The sequence below is a fragment of the Adiantum capillus-veneris genome, chromosome 26, assembly GCF_014529385.1.
Source record: "Adiantum capillus-veneris isolate H3 chromosome 26, ASM1452938v2, whole genome shotgun sequence".
Taxonomy (NCBI): domain Eukaryota; kingdom Viridiplantae; phylum Streptophyta; class Polypodiopsida; order Polypodiales; family Pteridaceae; genus Adiantum; species Adiantum capillus-veneris.
The window spans coordinates 9413251-9436706 of record NC_140956.1 but is presented as its reverse complement, the minus strand read 5'-3'; the positions used below and the strand labels follow the sequence as shown (position 1 = coordinate 9436706).

The following is a 23456-nucleotide window of genomic DNA, read 5'->3' as shown; positions in this document are numbered from 1 at the left end:
GAAGGAGCATACCTGGCTCTCCTTCCTCTCCTCGTGTGTGTGTGTGTGTGTGTGTGTGTGTGTGGAGAAGAAAAAGAGAGAGAGAGAGAGAGAGAGAGAGAGAGAGGGAGAGCGTTACCTGCTCCTTGCTTGAGGGCGCCGAAAAACTCAGATCTGAGATCTGAGTTTTTGGGCGCGCTCGGTTATTTTTTTAGCCCAGCTGGCGTCGCTATGAGCGTCGCAAATTTACAAAGAAAGTTGCGACGCTCATAGCGACGCCGGGAATTTTTTTTTTGAGCGTCGCTGTGTGAGCGTCGCTAATATGAATAGCCTCTTGTAGTGCTAGCCCTGCAGTAAAAGGGGGTTGCAAGTCGAGAAGGATAGAGCCGCCAAGTAGACAGGGGTTTTGTCAAGCAAGAGAAGCCATCGAGGATCAAGTGCAAGGAGGATCAAGCAGCACGAAGCATCACGCTATGAAGTCGGCAACTATCGAATTTGCCATCATTGTATTTAATTGGGTTTATGTGATTCATAGTTGGGTTGTGGTTTTTTCTCGAGTTTGCCGCCAATATTATCTGCCTCGTGTCTTTTGCCGTATGCCCGTGGTAGCGGTGGTTCCAGGATTGTGTGTATGTGAGCAAAGAGGGAGGTAGAGAGATTGTGCGGGCAAATTGTATATATGTGGTCGAGGCCTGTGTCGCCTCCCTGTGGCAGTGTGTTTACAGGATTGGAATGAGTGTATGCATCGGTGGGTACAAGTGTGGGATGGTGAGTTTGCGATAAGTGTTTGCGGTTATGGTCGACTGTGTGTAGCCATGATTGTTGGAAGGTCGTCTGTACTATGGAGGTTGGCAGATAGTGCGCGTGTGTATGTGATTCTGTGTGGTTAGGGGTGCGAATTTATCCTTGGGCTATAGAGAGGCAATGTCGAGTGTACTGGGTTTGTTCCTACTTCCCCCTTTCCATCAGTGGTGCCCCCACTGAGGATCTACTGATTGCTCCTCGGTCAGCTTGAAGATGATTGAAGATCGCTATGCGCCGGTTTTCAATGGCGAGGAAGATGCAAAAGATTGGATATGCGATCTAGAGTTGTATATGATGTCACCACAGATGTTGACCAACGCAGCAAAGCTTAGAGGTTTGTCACAGGTGATGCAGGGCAAAGCAAAGGGCTGGCTGAACAATTTGGAGGTTCCGATAGGCAATCATGGTCGAGGGTTCGAGCCTGTTTTGTCTGAGATTTCAAGACGGAAGTATTAAAGGCTCAATCGGATCGAAGATTCGACCAAGAGGTATGCAGGAAGTCATTTCTTGATAAAGAAGTCTCCTATGATGAAGCTTTAACACGCTCCGCTAGTAGCGGATATGAATGTGATGGCGAAGATGCCTGGAGTGATTCAAGCTCCAATTATGTTGAGGATTTTGCGACTTATGACGAAGATTGGAAAGCCATGCTTGACGTCGCCTACTAAGCAAAAGTGCAAGACATTGAGGAACTAGTGGAGGAAAGTGATCTCCTATCTACATCAAGTTCGAGTGAAGGTGAAGTACTATGCAGGGGGTGGGGCAACTTTTGCCTTGACCAGCATGTCGAGGTGCACTATAGGGTTCCAAAGTTGGTGTGTAGCCGTAGAGAGATAGCTCCGGCAATTGAAGCTGTGGAGAAAGGTATATGTGCAACTTGTGAGAGCGGGGTCACATGCAAAGAGGAGGGTAATTCCAACCTTGCAGGTGATGAAGTGTGGGATCAATTTTTGTCATGCTTGTCCAATGATGAGGTGATCGAGCAGGTGATTGAAGAGCATGTCGCAATCGATTGTGGGGATAAAGAGGCACTTCCAGAGCTAGTGCTTGGGCACTTCAGTCAGGCCTATGATAAACAGAAGGAATCTTTATGTTTCTCTATGTCGCAATCGAAATCCAAAAAGAAGGTATTCAAGTTCTGTGCTATGATTTTGATGGGCTTGCTGCTTAAGGTTGTTGTGCAAGCAGTTGTGCATAGATTGAAAAGATTTTGGAGGTAGATCATGCTATGGAGCCCTCTCTAGCAGGAAGCAGCATTTTGGTGTATAATGCAGGCATTTTGCAATGTACACAAGTTCATTTTGTGTGCGGGAAAAGCTTCTGGATACAGGTTGAAGGTATATGCCATGCCAAGCTGCTCCAAAAGGTTTTGCTTGGGTTTGGAGGTGCAAAGAGAGGGTTGAAGTCATATGTTTTCCAAGTGAATGGCTACAATCAATGCCATATTTTTTATCCAGGTGGAGTTTACACTATGCTTGGGAGAGCCTATGGCTTTTCATTTGACCCAGGCGGGTGCTACAGCTAGTGAAAGTCTCTCTCTATCTATATACTGCTATTTATCTACCTCTTGTACATAGTATTATCAGTTTCTTCTTCTGCAATGATATATTATCTAAATAATGCTATGGTTGACCATGAATGCTCAACGAGGGGTTGGGCAATGATGGTACAACTGAATATGGTCGGCTCATGGAAATGCCAGGAGCAGGTGCATGAAGCTTTGAAGGAGGATATCTGAATACTTGGGCACGTACTAGATGCAGCCTGGAACAAGTGCTACATGATGTGTATGCTAAATGTGGCTCTGAGTTGGTCGAATGCTATCCCGAAGCTTTTCCGGGATGGGAGGCTTCAAAGTGTTGAAGCTCGATGGAAATTGTCGCGAAATGCGGTTGGGATGTGTATGCCATATGTGGTTTTTAGCAGACCAAAGGCCATGATACGCATGTTAGTACTTGCGCTATTTGGGTGAGTTTCGAGATTTGAGGATACTTGGAGATCGGTGGATGTTAAACTTTCAAATGACACTTGTGGCAAGCAATTGCGGCTTGAAGTTACTAGAGATCTTGAGGTCATCGGCACAAAAAATGGTTCTTTTTGTGGAGTTTTATGGCATACAGAGCTCGAAGCTCATGGTCGGTCCTACATATGATCATCGGCTTGACTTAAAACATCGATGGTCCTTTTCTAGCCGCATGAAAGAGAGCTAGCCATGAAGTTTTGGTGGAGCTCACAAAAAATATAACGGTGTGCAGATGAGAAAAAGACTTATAAGTCTTTTCGACCATCGGGAGTGGGAGGCGTGAAGTGGACTAAGGAAGTTTTTTTTAAAAGTAAAGCTTATAATTAACAAGGAATAAAAAACAAGCATCTGCATGGGAAGTGGCGTCATCTGGCTGCCTGCATGAAGAAGGTTACACAGGTGGAGAGTGCATGCAGGAGATCCCGTCAAAGGGCCAATGCTACATGGCGAGCAGGAGCACCATGTGGGTGAACGCCATGAGCTGCAGGTCAAAGAGGCGGTAGCAAGAAGGGGAGACCTGAGCCATCAGGGCCAAAGAGTCAAGAGGAAGAAGGGCTATCAGTTGAAGGCCCATCAGAGGCGTCCATATCTGGAGGTGGTGTTGTTTACAAAACAGGTGGGCTTCAAGAGGAGGTAGGGTGTCACCTGAGCAGCCGGCTTCATGGGCGGTATGACAGAGCAGTCAGGGACACAGAGGGGAGAGTTGCATGTTGTGGGTGGCCAATAGCATGGTTTTGAGGGGCCGCAACCTCCAGGGTCAAGGACTACAAGGAGCTCTGAGATTTGATGGTTTGCAGGAGAGTTGGAAGGGCAGGGGCTACTGTGCAGGGTTATGAGCTGCATGGGAAGCCCGGCCAGTGCAGGAGAACGACAGGTGATTGAGAGCGCTGTGGGGAGGTGGTGCTACACAACGGGCATCAACCTTCAGGATGAGGAAGGCGGTACTGAGCATAATTAGTTCTAAAGGTGGGGCTGACATGCTGAGTACAGAAGGAGAGGGCCAAGAGGTGGGCCGAGTACAGGAGGAGAGTGAAGTTGAGTCGAAGGGCATGCACCACTGGGTAGCACTGTTGCGTTGTAGAGTCTGAGGAGAGCGTATAGGGCTGAGGTGGAGGGATTTTGTTCCAGAAGCTGCAGGGATGGCTACCAAAGCCACGGAGAGAAGGATGCTATTGGATGCATAGCATATGAGGAGAATAGGAGGAGGACGCATGCAGGCGGGGGAAGACAGGTTTAACTGAGCATTTGTTTTAAGATAGAAACACGGGGAGAGTTGCAGGCTGTGGATGGCCATGAGCAAGCAATGGGAGGCATTATTGTAGAGGGATGAGGTGTTGTCGGATGCAGGTTGCCAGAGAAAAGGAGTGCGGCCAATTGTAAAATTGCTTATCCATGAGATCGAGAGCTACAAAGAGTAGATGATGTCGAGGCCCACCTAGCCCTGCAGCAGTAAAAGGGGGCTCCAAGTCGAGAAGGATAGAGCCGCCAAGTAGACAGAGGTTTTGTCAAGCAAGAGAAGCCGTCGAGGATCAAGTGCAAGGAGGATCAAGCAGCACGAAGCATCACGCTATGAAGTCGGCAACTATCGAATTTGCCATCATTGTATTTGATTGGGTTTATGTGATACATAGTTGGGTTGTGGTTTTTTGTCGCGTTTGTCGCCAATATTATCTGCCTCGTGTCTTTTGCTGTATGCCCGTGGTAGCGGTGGTTCCGGGATTGTGTGTACGTGAGCAGAGAGGGAGGTAGAGAGATTGTGTGGGCAAATTGTATATGTGGTCGAGGCGTGTGTCGCCTCCATGTGTCAGTGTGTTTATAGGATTGAATTGAGTGTATGCAGCGTTGGGTACAAGTGTGGGATGGTGAGTTGTCGATAAGTGTTTGCGGTTATGGTCGAGTGTGTGTAGCCGTGATTGCTCGAAGGTGGTCTCTACTATGGAGATTGGTAGATAGTTCGCGTGTGTATGTGATTCTGTGTGGTGAGGGGTGCGGGTTAATCCTTGGGCTATAGAGAGGCAGTGTAGAGTGTGTTGGGTTTGTTCCTACTTCCCCTTTCCATCAGTGGTGCCCCCACTGAGGATCTGCTCATTGCTCCTCGGTGAAGTCCTACAGCTTGAAGATGATTGAAGATTGCGATCCGTCGGTTTTCACTGGTGAGGAAGATGCAAAAGATTGGATATGCGATCTAGTGTTGTATATGATGTCACTGCAGATGCTAACCAACGCAGCACAGCTTAGAGGTTTGTCACAGGTGATGCAGGGCAAAGCAAAGGCCTGGCTTAGCATTTGGAGGTTTCCAATAGGCAATCATGGTCGAGGGTTCGAGCCTGTTTTGTCTGAGATTTCAAGACGGAAGTATCAAAGGCTCAATCGGATCAAAGATTCGACCAAGAGGTATGCAGGAAGTCAATTCTCTTGATAAAGAAGTCTCCTATGATGAAGCTTTAAAAGGCTCCGCTAGAAGCGGATATGAATGTGATGGCAAAGATGCTTGGAATGATTCGAGCTCTAGTTATGTGGAGGATTTTGCGGCTTATGAAGAAGATTGGAAACTCATGCTTGACGTCGCCTCCTATGCAAAAGTGCAAGACATTGAGGAACTAGTGGAGGAAAGCGTTCTCCTATCTACATCAAGTTTGAGTGAAGGTGAAGTAGAGGTATGCCAAGATGCTTTATCTATGTAGGGGGTGGGGCAACTTTTGCCTTGAGCAGCATGTCGAGGTGCACTGTAGGGTTCCAGAGTTGGTGTGTAGCCGTAGAGAGATAGCTCCGGCAATTGACGCTGTGGAGACAGGTATATGTGCATCTTGTGAGAGCAGGGTCACATGCAACAACCTTGTAGGTGCTGAAGTGTGGGATCAATTTTTGTCTTGCTTGTCCAATGATGAGGTGATTGAGCAGGTGATTGAACAGCAGGTCGCAATCGATTGTGGGGATAAGGAGGCACTTCCAGAGCTAGTGCTTGGGCACTTCAGTCACGCCTATGATAAACAGAAGGAATCTGTATGCTTCTCTATGTCGCAATCGGAAGCCAAAAAGAAGGTATTCAAGGTCTGTGCTATGCTTTTGATGGTCTTGCTGCTTAAGGTTGTTGTGCAAGTCTGTGTGCATAGATTGAAAAGGCTTTTGGAGGTAGATCATGCTATGGAGCCCTCTCTAGCAGGAAGCAGCATTTTGGTGTATGATGCAGGCATTTTGCAATGTACACAAGTTCATTTTGTGTGCGGGAAAAGCTTCTAGATACAGGTTGAAGGTATATGCCATGCCAAGCTGCTCCAGAAGTTTATTCTTGGGTTTGTAGGTGCAAAGAGAGGGTTCAAGTCATATGTTTTCCAAGTGGATGGCTACAAACAATGCCATATTTTTTATCCAGGTGAAGTTTACACTATGCTTGGGAGAGCCTATGGCTTTCCATTTGACCCAGGCGGGTGCTACAGCCAGTGAAAGTCTCTCTCTATCTATATACTGCTATTTATCTAGCTCTTGTACATAGTATCTATCAATTTCTTCTTATGCAATGATATATTATCTAAATAATGCTATGGTTGAGCATGAATGCTCAACGAGGGGTTGGGCAATGATGGTACAACTGAAGATGGTCAGCTCATGGAAATTCCAGGAGCACGTGCATGAAGCTTTGCAGGAGGATATCTGAATACTTGGGCACGTACTAGATGCAGCCTAGAACAAGTGCTACATGATGTGTATGCTAAATGTGGCTCTAAGTTGGTCGAATGTTGTTCCGAAGCTTTTTCGGGATGGGAGCCTTCAAAGTGTTGAAGCTCGATGGAAATTGTCATGAAATGCGGCTGGGATGTGTATGCCAAATGTGGTTTTTGGCAGACCAAAGGCCTTGATATGTATGTTAGTACTTGCGCTATTTGGGTGAGTTTTGAGATTTGAGGATACTTGGAGATCGATGGATGTTAAACTTTCAATTGACACTTGTGACAAGTGATTGCAGCTTGAAGTTACTGGAGATCTTGAGGTCATCGGCACAAAAAATGGTTCTTTTTGTGGAGTTTTATGGCATACAGAGCTCGAAGCTCATCGTCGGTCCTACCTATGTTCATCGGCTTGACTTAAAACAACGATGGTCCTTTTCCAGCCGCATGAAAGGGAGCTAGGCATGAAGTTTTGGTGGAGCTCGAAAATTGAACGTGTGTGCAAACGAGAAAAAGACTTATAAGTCTTTTCGACCATCGGTAGTGGGAGGCGTGGAGTGGAACTAAGGAAGTTTTTTTGAAAAGTAAAGCTTAAAATTAACAGGGAAAAAAAACAAGCATTTGCATGGGAAGGTGGCGCCATCTAGTAGCCTGCATGAACAAAGATTACACAGGTGGAGAGTGCATGCAGGAGATCCCGTCAAGGGGCCAGTGCTACATGGCGAGTAGGAGCACCACGTGGGTGAACGCCATGAGCTGCAGGTCAAAGAGGCGGTAGCATGAAGAGGAGACGTGAGCCATCACGGCCAGAGAGTCGAGAGAAAGAAGGGCTGCCAGTTGAAGGCCCATCAGAGGCGGCCATATCAGGAGGTGGCGCTGTTTACAAGCGGGGCGGGCTTCAAGAGGAGGTAGGGAGTCACTTGAGGAGCCGGCTTCATGGGCGGTATGACAGAGCAGTCAAGGGCACAGAGGGGAGAATTCCACGCTGTGGGTGGCCAATAGCATGGTTTTGAGGGGCCGCAACCTCTAGGGTCCAAGGACTACAAGGAGCTCTGAGATTTGATGGTTTGCAAGAGAGTTGGAAGGGCCAGGGGCTAGTTTGCAGGGTTACGAGCTGCATGGGAAGCCCGGCCAGTGCAGCAGAAGGACAGGTGGTTGAGAGCGCTGTGGGGAGTTGGTGCTACACAAGGGGCATCAACCTTTAGGATGAGGAATGCGGTACTGAGCAGAATCAATTCGAAAGGTGGGGCTGACATGCCGACTACAGGAGGAGAGGGCCAAGAGGCGGGCCGACTACAGGAGGAGAGCGAAGTTGAGTCGAAGGGCATGCGCCAGTTGGTAGCATTGTGGCATTGTAGAGTCTGAGGGGAGCATAGAGGGCTGGAGTGGAGGGATTTTGTTCCAGAAGCTGCAGGGGTGGCTACCGAAGCCAGGGAGAAAGGATGCTATTGGATGCATAGCATATGAGGAGAATAAGAGGAGGACGCATGCAGGCGGGGGAAGACAGGTATAAATGAGCATTTGTTTTAAGATAGAAAGACGAGGAGAGTTGCACGTTGTGGATGGCCATGAGCAAGCAATGGGAGGCATTACTGTAGAGGGTTGAGGTGTTGTGGGATGGAGGTTGCTAGAGAAAAGGAGTGCGGCCAATTGTCAAATTGACTTATCCATGGGATCGGGAGCTACAGAGAGCAGATGATGTCGAGGGCCACCTAGCCCTACAGTAAAAGGGGGCTGCAAGTCGAGAAGGATAGAGCCGCCCAGTAGACAGAGGTTTTGTCAAGCAAGAGAAGCCGTCGAGGATCAAGTGCAAGGAGGATCAAGCAGCACGAAGCATCACACTATGAAGTCAGCAACTATCGAATTCTTCATCATTGTATTTGATTGGGTTTATGTGATACATAGTTGGGTTGTTGTTTTATGTCGAGTTTGCCGCCAATATTATCTACCTCATGGCTTTTGTTGTATGCCGGTGGTAGCGGTGGCTCCGGGATTGTGTGTATGTGAGCAGAGAGGGAGTAGGAGAGAGAGATTGTGCGGGCAAATTGTATATGTGGTCGAGGCGTGTTTCGCCTCCCTGTGTCAGTGTGTTTACAAGATTGGGATGATTGTATGCATCAGTGGGTACAAGTGTGGGATGGTGAATTGTCGATAAGTGTTTGCGGTTATGGTCGAGTGTGTGTAGCCGTGATTGCTCGAAGGTGGTCTCTACTATGGAGATTGGCAGATAGTGCGCGTGTGTATGTGATTCTGTGTGGTTAGGGGTGCGGGTTAATCCTTGGGCTAAAGAGAGGCAGTGTAGAGTGTGTTGGGTTTATTCCTACTTCCCCCTTTCCATCAGTGGTGCCCCCACTGAGGATCTACTGATTGCTCCTCGTGAAGTCCTACAGCTTGAAGATGATTGAAGATTGCGGTCCGCCGGTTTTTAAAGGGGAGTAAGATGCAGAAGATTGGATATGTGATCTAGAGTTGTATATGATGTCACTACAGATGCTGACCAACACAGCAAAGCTTAGAGGTTTGTCACAGGTGATGCAGGGCAAAGCAAAGGCGTGGCTCAAACAATTTGGAGGTTTCCAATAAGCAATCAAGGTCGAGGTTCCAGCCTGTTTTGTTGGAGATTTCAAGAGAAAGTATCAAAGACTCAATCAGATCGAAGATTCGACCAAGAGGTATGCAGGAAGTCAATTCTGATAAAGAAGTCTCCTATGATGAAGCTTTAATAGGCTTCGCTAGTAGCGGATTTGAATGTGCTGACGAAGATGCTTGGAGTGATTCAAGCTCCAATACTGTGGAGGATTTTGCGGCTTATGACGAAGATTGGAAAGCCATGCTTGACGTCGCCTACTATGCAAAGTGCAAGACATTGAAGAACTAGTGGACGAAAGTGATCAGCTATCTCCATCAAGTTCGAGAGAAGGTGAAGTAGAGGTATGCCAAGATGATTTATCTATGCAGGGGTGGGGCAACTTTTCCTTGAACAGCATGTCGAGGTGCACTATAGGGTTCCAGACTTGGTGTGTAGCCGTAGAGAGATAGCTCCCGCAGATGACGTTGTGGAGACAGGTATATGTGCAGCTTGTGAGAGCGGGGTCACATGCAAAGAGCAGGGTAATTCCAACCTTGCAGGTGATGAAGTGTGGGATCAATTTTTGTCATGCTTGTCCAATGATGAGGTGATCGAGCAGGAGATTGAAGAGCATGTCGCAGTCGATTGTGGGGATAAAGAGGCACTTCCAGAGCTAGTGCTTGGGCACTTCAGTCACGCCTATGATAAACAGAAGGAATCTGTATGCTTCTCTATGTCGCAATCGGAAGCCAAAAGAAGGTATTCAAGGTCTGTGCTATGCTTTTGATGGGCTTGCTGCTTAAGGTTGTTGTGCAAGTAGCTGTGCATAGATGGAAAAGGCTTTTGGAGGTAGATCATGCTATGGAGCCCTCTCTAGCAGGAAGCAGCATTTTGGTGTATGATGCATGCAATTTGCAATGTACACAAGTTCATTTTGTGTGCGGGAAAAGCTTCTGGATACAGGTTGAAGGTATATGCCATGCCAAGCTGCTCCAAAAGTTTATTCTTGGGTTTGCAAGTGCAAAGAGAGGGTTCAAGTCATATGTTTTCCAAGTGGATGGCTACAATCAATGCCATATTTTTTATCCAGGTGGAGTTTACACTATGCTTGGGAGAGCCTATGGCTTTCCATTTGACCCAGGCGAGTGCTACAGCCAGTGAAAGTCTCTCTCTATCTATATACTGCTATTTATCTAGCTCTTGTACATAGTATCTATCAGTTTCTTCTTATGCAATGATATATTATCTAAATAATGCTATGGTTGAGCATGAATGCTCAACGAGGGGTTGGGCAATGATGGTACAACTGAAGATGGTCGGCTCATGGAAATGCCAGGAGCAGGTGCATGAAGCTTTGCAGGAGGATATCTGAATACTTGGGCACGTACTAGATGCAACCTGGAACAAGTGCTACATGATGTGTATGCTAAATATGGCTCTATGTTGGTGAAATGCTGTTCCGAAGCTTTGCCAGGATGGGAGGCTTCAAAGTGTTGAAGCTTGACGAAAATTGTCGCGAAATGATGTTGGGATGTGTATGCCAATTGTGGTTTTTAGCAAACCAAAGGCCATGATATGTATGTTAGTACTTGCGCTATTTGGGTGAGTTTCGAGATTTGAGGATACTTGGAGATCGGTGGATGTTAAACTTTCAATTGACACTTGTGAAAAGCGATTGCGGCTTGAAGTTATGAGATCTTGAGGTCATCGGCACAAAAAATGGTTCTTTTTGTGGACTTTTATGGCATTCAGAGCTCGAAACTCATGGTCGGTCCTACATATGATCATCCACTTGACTTAAAACAGCGTTTGTCCTTTTCCAGCCGCATGAAAGGGATCTAGGCATGAAGTTTTGGTGGAGCTCGGAAATTGAACGGTGTGCAGACGAGAAAAGACTTATAAGTATTTTCGACCATCGGGAGTGGGAGGCGTGAAGTGGAACTAAGGAGTTTTTTTTTTAAGTAAATCTTAAAATTCAAAGGGAAAAAAAATTGAGCATCTGCATGGGAAGGTGGCACCATCTGTCGCCTGCATGAAGAAAGGTTACACAGGTGGAGAGTGCATGCACGAGATCCCGTCAAGCGGCCAGTGCTACATGGCGAGCAGGAGCACCACGTGGGTGAACGCCATTAGCTGCAGGTCAAAGAGGCGGTAGCATGAAGGGGAGACTGAGCCATCAGGGCCAGAGAGTCAAGAGGAAGAAGTGCTACCAGTTGAAGGCCCATCAGAGGCAGCCATATCAGGAGGTGGTGGCGCTGTTACAAAGGGAGCGGGCTTCAAGAGGAGGTAGGGCGTCACCTGAGGAGCCAGCTTCATGGGAGGTATGACAGAGCAGTAAAGGGCACAGAGGGGAGAGTTGCACACTGAGGGTGGCCAATAGCATGGTTTTGAGGGGCCGCAACCTCCAGGGTCCAAGGACTACCAGGAGCTCTGAGATTTGATGGTTTGCAGGAGAGTTGGAAGTGCCAGGGGCTAGTGTGCAGGGTTACGAGCTGCATGGGAAGCCAGGCCAGTGCAAGAGAAGGACAGGTGGTTGAGAGCGTTGTGGGGAGGTGGTTCTACACAAGGGGCATCAACCTTTAGGATGAGGAAGACGGTACTGAGCAGAATCAGTTTGAAAGGTGGGGATGACATGCCGAGTACAGGAGGAGAGGGCCAAGAGGTGGGCCGAGTACAAGAGGAGAGCGAAGTTGAGTCAAAGGCATGCACCACTAGGTAGCACTGCGGCGTTGTAGAGTATGAGGGGAGCGTAGAGGGCTGGAGTGGAGGGATTTTGTTCCAGAAGCTGCAGGGGTGGCTACCAAGCCAGGGAGAGAAGGATGCTATTGGATGCATAGCATATGAGGAGAATAGGAGGAGGACGCATGCAGGCGGGGGAAGACAGGTTTAACTGAGCATTTGTTTTAAGATAGAAAGACGGGAGAGTTGCAGGCTGGGATGGCCATGAGCAAGCAATGGGAGGCATTACTATAGAGGGATGAGGTGTTGTCGGATGGAGGTTGCCAGAGAACAGGGTGTGGCAAATTGTAAAATTGATTTATCCATGGGATCGAGAGCTACAGAGAGTAGATGATGTCGAGGGCCACCTAGCCCTGCAGTAAAAGGGGGCTGCAAGTCGAGAGGATAGAGCCCAGCCGCCAAGTAGACAGAGGTTTTGCAAGCAAGAGAAGCTTTCGAGGATCAAGTGCAAGGAGGATCAAGCAGCACGAAGCATCACGCTATAAAGTCGGGGACTATCGAATTCTTCATCAATGTATTTGTTGGGTTTATTGACATATAGCAATTTGGGTATTTGGCATTGGTGATTAGGGTATGTAGAATATGGGTAATGTTGTGGTTGTGGTCGAATTTGGCGCCAAATCTCGCCCTGTCCTGTGTCTTTGTCGTCAATGGCCGTGGTAGCGGTGGCTCCGGGATTGTGTGTATGTGAGCAAGCAGAGGGGAGAATGGAGTGAAGATGAGATTGGTGCGGGCAAATTAGTATAGTGTGGTGATGCGAGGCGTGTTTTGACCAGTCCCTGAGTGAGGTGGATGTTGTTTCCAAGAGTGGGTGTGTTGGTGTGGGATAGAGTGGTGCTGGGTGTACAAATCATTTAGAGTGGCAAGGTGAGAATGTGTTTGTGATGAGGTTTTTCTGCGATAAGAGGTGAGGTGTATATCTCAATTTCATCAAGATGTAGTTAGGAGGTTTCATTGTCGTACCATGTGGTGAGCTGATTGACCGTTGATATGGTAGATGCAGTGCTCAAGTATGGCACGACAGGTGTCTGACTCATATAGTGCAGTGAGTAAGATAGTGGATGAAGTGGGTTAATCCCTGGGCTATAGAGAGGTAGTGTAGAGTGTGTTGGGTTTGTTCCTACTTCCCCTTTCCAACGTGCTTCAAAGAAACATATCTTGTCCGTCGCACAGCATGCTTGCATTGATTACAAGGACATAAGATCCTTGTTGAGAGATAGGTGTTTCGGTTGGACGGCCCCACATCCTCGTCACTACTCATAATGAGGTTAAAAACCATATAACCTGGACATAAATTTAATATTCTATTGGCATCCTCTATCTCTCTCTCTCTCTCTCTCTCTCTCTCTCTCTCTCTCTCTCTCTCTCTCTCTCTCTCTCTCTCTCTCTCTCTCTCTCTCTGTTCACACTGTAAACTACCTCACATTCTCTAGTCATGTCCAATCCCCGCACACCTCGGTCTAGAGGTGCATGGAGATGAGAACCACCGGTTATAATCTCGTCTTTATTGGTCAATGCCTATATTTGTGGGTACGAGAAATCTACACACCCACGTCTACATGATAGTGCATGTACTGGACAAAACCCCTTTGCCACTTCTCTAGCTGTAGCATTTCACAGCATCTTAATATTCATGGTAGATCTTTGTTCGAGGGATTACTTAGCACATTACATGTTGGCCTCCAATGTGAGTATCATGCCGTTGAAAACTTTCCAACTTAAGGTCACATCCGTAGAGAGGAAGAGAGGGATCACCGTTCGTTTAACTTTAATTTTCTAACGGTAACCCCGAAGGTAGACTCTAATATAAAACTCAATTCAAATCTAATCTTAAATCTAACCTAATTGAATATGGTTAGTGTGTGAGTTAATAGGTGTCAGATTCTGATGGGAGAGAGAGAGAGAGAGAGGGTACACATAATCCATACATCAAGAAGGGCATTGATTGGTGGCTTGCCATTAGGAAAAATATGAACCCTCTAGAGGCCCTTTGGGATTAAGGTTAATTAGAGGCCAGCCAATGAGAAGAGGGTGGTGGACACACTCTATGCCCTCAAAAATGTAGGGGGACAAAGTAGTCTTACACTTCTTAAATGGGCTCTTACCTAGTGAGAAGGTGGGGTGGGGGGGGGGGGGGGTTGGGTGGGCCATATGGAACCTCCAACTTCCCTCCTTTTTGATCCGGTTCTGAAACAACCCCAAAAATTAGAAATTTTTTAAAATTTTCAAAACTCAAATTTCATCTTCTTAAAATCCCCTTTAAACTATTTTATGGTCAAAAAAGCATTTTTTGACCTCAAAAAGTCAAAACGTGCACCCAAAAACCCTAAAATTCAAATCTTTTATAAAAAAATTGAAAAAACTTTTTTTGCTATCAGAGCTCCCCCAAAAGTAGTTCTTAGGCAAAAAGTGATTTTTTCTCTCTAGAACCCCCCTTTTCCAACCCCTCTTTGGTTGCAACCATCACACTCATCCTCTACTCCAACACTCTCTCTCTCTCTCTACACCATCTCCATTGCTGCAGCAAGGAAGCTCCTCTCTCCTCCCCTACCACCTTCCATTGCCACACCAAGCAAAGGTTATCCACCTTCTCCTCCCATTGCCACACCAAGCAAGGGTTATCCACCTTCTCCTCCCATTGCCACAAGGGTTATCCACCTTCTCATATCACTTTATCCTCTGTACATTGTAGCAACAAGCAAGGTCCTTCTCCTCCTCCTAGTTTTCTTTGCTCAACCATGGCCAACTCTACTTCGCAAAGGCGGCCAAAGGATAAGGTCACAGCACTTGCATGCCACAACACTAGAGGTGTAGATGATGAGTGGGTGCCACAAGAGTTCACCAAAGGTGCTTGGGTATACATGCAACCATCTACTATTGGCCCTCATCGTGTGCGGAATCGTGCAAACTTGGATCTTCATTGGAAAGAAAAGCTCCTTGGCTTCAAGAACCGCAAAGACAAGGGGACCGTAGCCATTGTGCAACATGTTTTCTCAATGTCCAACCATGCATTTGCAACAACCACCTCGATTTCCAACACATTGTAAGTACATGTTTTGAGAATACAAAGCTAGGTGTGAAATCACAGTGTAATGTTATTATGGATTCATACTTAAGATTTGTCATGCATTTATAGTCATATTTCGATCCACGTTGGTGGAGGAGCAGCCACTACATAGTCTCTCTGGCACATTCAATGCTATACATTCGGATATTGGAGCAATAATGTTCCCACATCTTTGCCCAACCAAACTGGTTCAAAGAAGGATTTTCTTCTATTCTCACTCCTATATTGTCCCTATTTCTACACAAGCGTTTGGAACGCTTGAACCCATGGAACGCTTGAACCCATCAAAGTAACTTCCTTATTAAGTACGGAGTGGCCGGTGCCAGATTTGTGGTCGGTAGCATCTTTCAAGCAAAAGATGATAATGGATGTCCAAAACTCTTTGAAATACTCTAAAGCTTCTAGTTCTGTGGGCTTGAGTTGGTGTTTGCCTATTCATTGTTTTGTGCACATTTTTAAAGAGTTTGGATTTGTGGAGACTACCACAATGCTTGTATGTAAAGATGCGCATTACGAGGAATTAGAAAGGCTTTTAGAAGAGGACTGGGGTTTTGTGGATGGCATGCACAACGGGGACCGGTACCGTTGTAAGTGTGGAGCTTCAGGTATTGGAATGCGCTATTTAAAATCCCGCACCTCCTTGTACATACGATTTCACTATGATCGTTGGATGTGCAAGCTTGGAGTGTGGACTCCCTTACAGAGTGTAGACGGCGCTATTGCAAGCTTTGACATTGCAGTGAAGATGCCCAACGATGCTTTGGAGGCAGTCCAAGTGAACAAGCATTGGACTCTCAGTAATGTTTGAGAACATTTGGTTATTATGGGTTTTGAGGCCCTTCAACAAGCACAATTTCGTTTACAAGGTCACAAGGTGAGAATCCTTCCACCACATTTTCAATACATCATGGTTTGTCGATCATTGGATGCTTATTGTAATGAATGTTCGCAGATTGGGAAGAGAATGGAACACAAACTGAAGGTCGAGGAGGATTGGGGGATGGATGGAACTATGCTATCGATCTTATAACTTTGTAACTCTTGCAATTTTCAAACTGATCCCCGCTGTAATCAACATGATTTGCTTCGGCAAATCATGCCTTTGAATATAATTTTTTGCATTGGGATGAGAAATCATTTTTTGGTGAAAGTGCCTTTTTTTTTTAATGTCTTAAAAAAAGGGTCCATTATAAAAGGGGGGGCACCTAACTCATTCACTATTTTCACTTTTGCAACTCTTGAGCTCCTCCACTCTCTGTCTACACCCCAGGCTAGACATGGATGCTTCCATAGCCTCTGCATCTACAACCACATCCACCCCTTTGTCATGCTTCATCCTCTTCCTCGAGGACACCAAATACAAAGGGAAGTTGGACCTCCACACCTTTTTTACTCGTCTCCCTGACCTTGATGCCACAGTTGCCCTTCACATGGATGCATTTTCCGAGATTTTTGTGTTCATGGAGGAACACATCATAAAATATTCTGTATCTATCCCCCCACATGTAGGGATCTGGGTGCCTTGCGATCTTTTGCGCTATATACACAAATGTGATCGCCCATTCTCCAAGCGGTTGCAACGATTCCAAGAAATTGCAACTGATGCAAGCCATTACTTGGACGAGCAAGCCCCAGGGGTGTCAGCGCTCAAGAAGCACAAGTTGGGGATGGAGTACCTTTCTCGGCTGGCAACATTTATCTTCTTGGTGAGCGAGGAACCTGATTTGGAGGAGCTTCGCTTACCACACCTTCAGGTTGGGTCCTTTATCAAGGACATCAAGGAGCAGCAGGTTATCCCCATGAACCTTGAAGTGGAAGGAAAGGCACACCGGCTCGAGTACCCTAGGGGTCTTGAGGAACTGGTTGAGAAATCCATAGTTGCGGCTGGCCCTAGTGACACTCCAGTGCCACTACCACTGACGGATGTGGCTATCCCAGAGGTAGAAATCAGCCGCTTCTCCTCTGTGTTAGTGGATGGGGAGGAGTATGTGTTCCTGCATGATTTGGAGAAAGCATTTGGCCTGCGCATGGATGAATGCTTGAGCGTGCTATGCAACAGCACCAAATGTCCCTTAGACAATACGCCAGATGCCCTAGAAATCAAGCTCTTGCCAGATGGGGACTCTGTTGCTGACACTATTGCAATTGTACGTGCGGAGGTCCTCGCAGCAGAGTAGTTGCACGTGGCTGATGAATAATTCCAAGCCACGCAAGCCAAGGTTGAGGCTGCTAGGATGCCTATGCCATTATGCAACCTCCCATCTGATGATCCAAAGGTCGTATCTGTGGTGCATGGGAGCATTGACTTGGATGCAAAGGGCAACAGGGAGGAGGACGACAAGGAGCAGGAGGTAAACTGTATCCTAAATTTCATGTTATTATTTTATCCTTCATTGTCTTTTTTCTCAACCTTCATCGGTTTATGACAGGATGTCGTGGAGGTTGATGATTTTGCTGCAAGGACGGGTGGCAAGCGGACGGGCTTTGGACCTCAAGCTTCCCTTGCGCATTACCTAGGACAACTCCCCCCTAGCGATGTGGCCATTATCCATAATGAATTTACTCCCCAAGCCCATTTTATGACTTGGTCATTAAAAGCTTTGAGCAAGTTTTTGTGTTTGAGCACCATTGCTCAAACTGCGCATCAAGTGTTCCTAGTGCGTAGATCCCTTGTATGCACAGCGTTTGGCACTGGCTTTCGTGGTAAAGTGCTTGCCCACATAGGGATACATGCTTCCATTGGCTCAACTGACCCAAAGGCCATAGCGCACTCCCTCTTGACTGGGGAGTTGCCTTACGCGCAAAATAGGCACCAAGAAATGGTCAAAAAAATTATGAACTCCTTAGATACATGATGTAAAATCACCGTTTTGGAAGTAATAAAAAATATTTGAAATTGTCTCTCTATCTTGCAAATTCTTTTGAATGTGATTTGTCAATCTTGAAAATTGTTTCAATTGGTGATATGAAAATTGTTTTGATAAGTGACTTTGTAATTTCAAGTTCAATATGTAGTTTCAGTCAATTTCAGTAAATTTAGGTATTTTATGTTCCCTATGGGGTAGATAAGCCTACCAAGGGCCAAAAAAAGCCTGGCCACAAGGGCGCGCAAATGGCCCATCCATCAGTTTTGGATGGGCCATTTGCGCGCCCTTGTGGCCAGGCTTTATTTTGCCCCTTTTAGGCTTATCTACCCCCTAGGATACTTACAAAGCACAAATTTATTGAAATGAGTTAGTTTTGCATCATTAATTTAGATGCACCCTTTCTATGGCAATCCCAGCATATGTTCACACTCAAGGACACTAGAAAAGGTGAAATCAATTATGAAATGAAGTTTCCAGCACACTATCACCTGCTTTAGCTCTACCTAGTACACCCCTGCACCAAAAAGTCCAATTACATTGGACATTTGAAAAATCCAAATTAATGTTGCATAGACACTTGGTTTCACAATATGTTTTTTTTTTAAATATCCTATAGGGAATTCAAAGCTTGAAATGGCTAAAAAAGGGTGTCCACAAGGATCCATGTAAAATAATGTTGCAAAACCAATAGGTTTTAGTAAAGTTGTGCTTTTTAAGTACCCTTGGGGGTAGATAAGCCTACAAGGGGCAAAAAAAAGCCTGGCCACAAGGGCGCGCAAATGGCCCATCCAAAACTAATGGGTGGGCCATTTGCGCGCCCTTGTGGCCAGGCTTTTTTTTGCCCCTTGTAAGCTTATCTACCCCAAGGGTACTTAAAAAGCACAAATTTACTGAAATTGACTGAAATATTAATTACATACAGAACTTGAAATTACAAAGTCATTTCATTTCAAAGATAGTAGACACAGTAGACACAATTGTTGATCATATTGTCATTGGAAAGTCAAATCATTACAAAGATAAGGGTGTGCAATACAAAAAGAGGGGTAAATTCGGCTAATGCTCGAAGTCTCGTCGCAATCAACGTGCAAGCTGCATATCTTTTGGTTGTATTGTCACTCGCTTTGCATGTATGGCGCATAGGTTGGTATCTTCCAACACCGAAATGATGTGGGCCTCTGCAGATTCTTGAATAGCCTCTAGAGTTATTGCTTGCATTCTATACTGATTTCCATAGCTTTGAAGCACCTCCTTCACAGTGCGAGCAAAGGGGGCGCGTCAAATCAAAAGCTCTGTCGTCTTCTGGTAGTGGCGGATTTCTCCAAATGCACTTGCTATTTTTCGGCGCCGCTGCGGTTGTCTTGGGGGCACTTGCACATTTCCTAGCGGGCGGCGTTTAGGCTTCTTGAAAAACTTAGACTTGCACCTCTTTACATGCTTAGGGACTGGTTCTGCAGCCACTTCTGATTCTTCCTCTTCCCTTGGCTGCCGATCTTGTTGTGTGGGGAGAGCTCCCTGGCCTCCAGGCAATGTCTTCCCCCCAACAGCCACCCGGTGTGTGCGCGGTATTTTTTCTTGCAGCCATGGTGGCTCACTCTCTGATTCAGTGTCTGTATGGACCACCCGAGTCCTGGATGGTCCTGCTTGTGATTGGTGGCGCGACGGCTGCTCCCTATCGGACTCTGTTGTTTGCTGGGCCTCTTCCTCTCTCCAGCGTTGGGCACGTTGCTTCATTCTCCTTCTAGGTGTTATATCTTGAGGAGGTGGAGATTCAACAGTCCTCGATGACTCTCGTGCCCTACCACCATGCCCACTACCATATGAGTTCCTGGAACGGCCAGGCGTTCGTGGCGTTTTCTTGTGCCTTTAAGCCATGACGGCTTCTCACATCCTTGGAGGGTGTTTTTGTTGTCAGGCGGATGCTCTTTCGCGGTTTGTTTGGTGCGCGCCATTTTGTTGGTAAGAGCTCACCTGTTCTTAAGAAATGAGTGGTTTATGAGAGCATGCAATATTTATAAGGGCCCATTTAAAAAGGGCCCTGTTCACACTATTTTTTTTTTAAAAAGTATTATTTTTTAAATAAACATGTCGCTAAGAGTTGGACCCTGCGTTCACATCTAGTGCTTGTTGGACCCCGCCTGTTCACATTTTGTTTTTGACTCGCGTAGTAGTTCCACTTTGTATCATTGTCGCACTCTGCATCGCCCATGCAGCATGCTTGGTGGGACCTTGCGACATTTTGCCACTTGTTGCTATGCTCTTGACGACTCCATTTCCACACTTCAATATAATCTTGGATTGTCGCGCACGCTCCATTGTGAGCTTACGAGCAAATGTTGTGCGAAAAAACCAATTGAACATCTCCTCCAAATAATTGGATTGCCACCATTCCACCACCATGTCGAGTATTTTTGAAGTAGTACACTCCCCTTGCTTGATAATGGGACTTCTCCATGCCTTGAGTGCTAAAAATTTCAAGCGATCCATACTTGTGCATAAAAAATGCACCATGCGCAAACAAGATATGTTGTTCACATGAGTAAACGATCCACATTATTAAATAAAAACAATCCCTTGTAATGAATACACCATGTAAAATGACTTACCATGTAATCTGTGATGTTATTTTCACCCCAAGAAAGGGTGAAGACCTTGGTAAAATCCGCCAAGGCTTCTTGAAATGATTGGCGTTGTTCTTATGTTGTGCTGTTAAGGCCCATAAGCTTGACCATTTTATCAAAATGTGCCCAAACTTGCTTGCGCTTGTTTGCAAGCTCGCCATTTGAATCATTGTCGGTAGTAGCTTTGCATAACTCCTTCCAAAGCTCCCAAAGGTTACCTGCCTGCTGGTTGGAGCTGTTTTGAGCATCATATCGACTTGGCTTTCCTTGGGAAACTTTCTTCAAAAAGTGTCTAGCTTTTTGTGCACTCATTGACACTTGTTGAGCAATTTCATGGGCCTCCCCTGTGTTCTTTGCAGCAACGATAGACACATTTCCACCGTGACAGCCAATGGAATTCAAGAGTACCTCCATTCTTTCGATCGCTTCCTGGGACTTTTCCAACGGTTTCATCGTGAAAGCATAGTCAATGTGGAGCTTCAATAGCCTATCAAAAATGCGCATGAATGCGTGTAATGTACAAAAATGTACATTCGATAGAGGAAATCGAAAGATTGGATTCCAAGCGTGGTCCTTTTGATCACGATCTGGGGCATTAAGCATGGGACATCTCAGAATAGACGCTTCCCATTCTCTACCTTCATCTCCGACATCACGAAAATCTAACCCTTGTTCTCCATGCCCTTGCCATGGAAGCATGGATCCGGCCTTTGCAGTGCTCTTATGTGATTTTTTTCCATTAGATTTGTACCCTCGAGTGCAAAATGGACAAGGCATGAGAGAAGAAGCCCCTTGTTTGCAGCCAAGCAAACACTTTATGGTCTTCAAATCCCCACCTAAGTGCCACTCCACATCATAACTACCAAAACCCTCAATCTCCAACTTCTGACCTGCAATTTGGGAGTGTATTACTTCTCTGATCCATGGAGTTCTCTCAAAAATCCATGAAAGTACTCCATTGGTCTCTTTGGGCACCTCAATAGCACCCAACCACCAAATGTCTTTCTCTGATTGCACGCTAAAAGATGGGGTGGGAGATGGCTCGACTGAATCCCTTCACTTGGTTTGCAGAAGGGCCTCGTTCATTAGAGTGACACTTAGCCTCTCTAACCTTTGGTCTTTCACTATTTGACACTCATCGAGTTTCAGCACAAAAGCGACTTTTGTGCCAAGCACTACAAAATAAATAGTGCTAAGACCTTAAACTTCAGAGTCTATGATAAGAATAATACCAAAGAAAAAAGTAAAGTGTGTCACCTTCTTCAGGTAACTCATAAAAATCTAAGCATGGCTTCTTGAAGCCTTCTAAGATCCACGAAAATATTGTTCCACATTGTGTAAGGAAAGCCCTTCTCCGAAGGTCTTATGGATTGTTTCTTACCTTTTCCCCTTGTCTTTGTTGCGCACGAAGCATAAAGGGAAGTTGGCATTGTGTCCTCAATGTGTAGGTATGTCCCAATGCGGGGAGAACACATCTTCGTTTGTGGCCTTCTTTGCGAGCTTGACCTTGTGAGGAACGGGAAATAGGTTTTCCACAATGCCATGTTCTTTGAGGGAATCCTTTAGGAGTTGGAAAATAGCCTGATAGGCTTTGGTGCTGATTCCAGCCTCATCACAAGCTTGTTGAATGTCATCATCACTAACCACATTTCTTAATTTACGCATAAGGTCCTTGGTGACTGCATCCTTAATGTGCTTACCTCCAGGTGATTGTAAGATAGAAATCACGTCCTGGGTACTGAGACAACTAGTGAGAAGGTTGACTCGATCATATTGGCTTGTTCCACCACATGCCTCCTGGATGAAGTTTCTAGCAACAAATAAACATAAATGTTAGAAAATAGTGTGAAGTAAGAATGCATTATGCAAGTAAAGACCAAATCACCTTGTGGCTATAACTCGTCGTTTGCATGCTCCTCCCGAATGTGCAAGAGTTTCAATGGATGAATACGTGCGTTTGCGTTCCCTTGCATCAAGGGGTGTTTCTTTCAAGTATGTGATGGTGTTGGTAAGCTTCTGGATGTGGGACTCCTTTTCTTGCATTTGTTGTTCAAGAGTTTTAAATACCCTCTCCGAAGAGGCAACACTCTCTTGTAATGCCGTCGTCTTGAGGTGAAGAGCTTGACATTCGTGCATCCACATATGCAAAGAAGCACCTGCACCCATACACAACCGCTTGCAATAGCCTAACAAACCTGCTCTCCCCTCCCAAGAAATTGAAGAAATGTGGAAAGGCTATTAAACGGTGGATGGAAGCGGCTTATGGGATCGTAAGGGTACAAATGGCCATCCACCCAAATGTCAACATTGGTCTCACAAGCGGTGCGACGTTCCTGTGATGACCTTTGATAACCTTCACTAGTGGTCTTCGGTGCAAATGCCGTGGGTAAGCAAATATGTATGCTTTTGGTGTGCGGAGTACGTGGTGGTGGAAGCAAACCATTTGTGATGTCCGTGAGCACCATGGAAGCTGTTGTGTGAGGAAGAAAATGATGAAAAGATAGAGGGGGAAGGGTAGAGAGGTTGAGGAAGATGGGAGGAGGAAGGGGGGGGGGGGGGGGGGGGGGGGGAGGGAGAGATTGGGGAGGAGGAGGAAGGTAGGGGTAGGGAGGGAGAGGAGAGGGAGAGAACGAGAGGAGGGAGGAGGAGGAGGAGGAGAGAACAAAATGTTTATTACTTTTTGGGGGAAAAGAGTTTTGAAAAAATGGACTTTCTAAGCTTGTGGGTTAAAAAATGGGTCAAAAAATGATTTTTGGATTTGTATATATGTTGGGAGGGAGTTTTAAGTTAGAAACAAGTAAAAATGAATTTTTTTTTAAAAAGTCAAATTTTGTCTCTTTGTGACCCACGTTTTTGTTGATGTTGACACACCCCTATGCTTCCTTCACTTTAAAAAAAGCTAGAGAGAGAAAGTAACCCTTTAGGTCCACATCCTACATTTGTCTCTAAAAAAAGGCTAGAAAAGCCTACTCAAAACTACCTTCTTCAATGCCCTTGCCCCCTAAACCCCACACAACATTAGCCTTAATCCCTAAAAATTAGGATTCCTTACAAGGCCCATGCAAGGTTCATATTTCTCTTAATGCATGTGAGTTGAGGTTTGAGGGATCGTCACAATCTAG

At 45.9% G+C, this 23456-nt stretch overlaps 1 protein-coding gene and 4 pseudogenes across 1 annotated transcript in view; 4 read left to right on the top strand and 1 right to left on the bottom strand.

Moving 5' to 3' along the window:
* Positions 1-23456, bottom strand: part of LOC147422970 (uncharacterized) — a 57291-nt gene that overhangs the window by 8900 nt on the left and 24935 nt on the right. The window lies entirely within an intron of this gene.
* LOC147422974 (uncharacterized) lies at positions 1075-2360 on the top strand (annotated as a pseudogene).
* Positions 5004-6250, top strand: LOC147422973 (uncharacterized; annotated as a pseudogene).
* Positions 8869-9420, top strand: LOC147422972 (uncharacterized; annotated as a pseudogene).
* LOC147422971 (uncharacterized) lies at positions 9423-10250 on the top strand (annotated as a pseudogene).